Genomic DNA, 1,526 nt, shown 5'->3' with positions numbered 1-1,526 from the left:
CGTAATGATAACAATTGTATCATATCGCGCGAAACGCAAGAGCCTAAAATCGTTTTATTAAAGATACAGTGGCGAATGCCTCATATAGTGTTAAACGATATTAATAAATTAAGATTATTGCGCACGTTGGATAGCGGACGATATCTGAGTGTCGCTTTTTGCTCGTGGGATTTCTATGAGTTTCCGCTTCTACAGAGCACGACTAAACATTCGTGGGCTGTCAAAGCGGCGACGCAACTCGAAAAACCGCGATACGTTATCTTCGCGCTACAGTCCGGAAAGAAGAACGTTCTATCCGAGGAGCCTTCCCTATTCGACAATTGCAAACTAACTAATGAATTATTGTATCTTAATTCCGATTTTTATCTTTACGATGATATGAATTTAGATTTCGATAAGCGCAAAGTTGCAGTGCTATACGTGTACTCAAAAAAATTTCGAAGAACGTATTACGGATGCGACAATGACGAAGCGCTCTTAAATCTGAATAAATTTTTATTCTACGGCCCGCTCGTAGTCATCGACTGTTCTCGACAAAACGAATCGATTAAAAGCGCCACCGTGGACGTTCGCATAGAGTTTGATTGCAAGGAGAACATTCCCTCTAATACCACAGCTTACTGTTCACGATCGCACGATCGAGTGGTGGAGTACAATCCGCTCACCAACGTTGTGCGCAGAATCGTATAAGCGTGATGATATTCAAAATATGATAATAGAGGCATAGAGGCGCACACTTCGAGTACCGCTAATAACGACGATGGACGCACCGATCTTCGTCGATCTTCAAGGTTTCGTAGTTAACGAGAGATTCGTCGCGAAAGAAGTAGCCGTGTTAAGAAATGGCGTGGAATTGACGCATTATATCTTTCGCCCACCAATGTCTTGGGTTCTGCTAACGAGAGCGGAAAAATCGCGAGCGTGTTGGTTGACATCTAATCATCATCAATTAAAGTGGAATGACGGACACGTGAATTACGGGTCGATGAAAAGACTCATTCGGGACGCAGTATGTCGAGAATCTAGCTCCGATTCAGCGATAAGAATCTACCTTAAAGGTCACGAGAAGAAAAAATGGCTGATCGAGATCTTAGGAAACGTTGCCGACGATCGCGACGTTGCCGTCTCCGTCGAGACTATCGATGCTGATTACGAGAATATCGAACGTTTGGAAACTCTAAACGCTTCGCGGGCCTTTCACTGCGGATATCACGCGAAGAATTGCGCGTTAGAGAACGCTTGTAAATTGCATGATTGGTGGTTCGAACGACGCGATCATTTACATAATATGTGCGATTGATTCTACTACGTTTCTCTAATCGCTCGTCAAGTGTTCTTCTTAGAAGATAAACGAATAATAAAAATAGAAATAATAAAAAAGTAAAACCGCGAGGAACTCGAGCGTCCGCTAGATAACGCGCATCCTAATTCGCTCACCGTCGAAAGGTCGCGTCCCTCTAATCGGGGCGAACTGCGACTCTTTTTCGAACGAATCGCATTTTCTCTCCCCCCACCCGCGCCGATAA

The sequence above is a fragment of the Formica exsecta genome, unplaced genomic scaffold (assembly GCF_003651465.1).
Source record: "Formica exsecta isolate Colony F162 unplaced genomic scaffold, ASM365146v1 scaffold463, whole genome shotgun sequence".
Lineage (NCBI taxonomy): Eukaryota > Metazoa > Arthropoda > Insecta > Hymenoptera > Formicidae > Formica > Formica exsecta.
Note: the sequence above shows the minus strand (reverse complement) of the source record.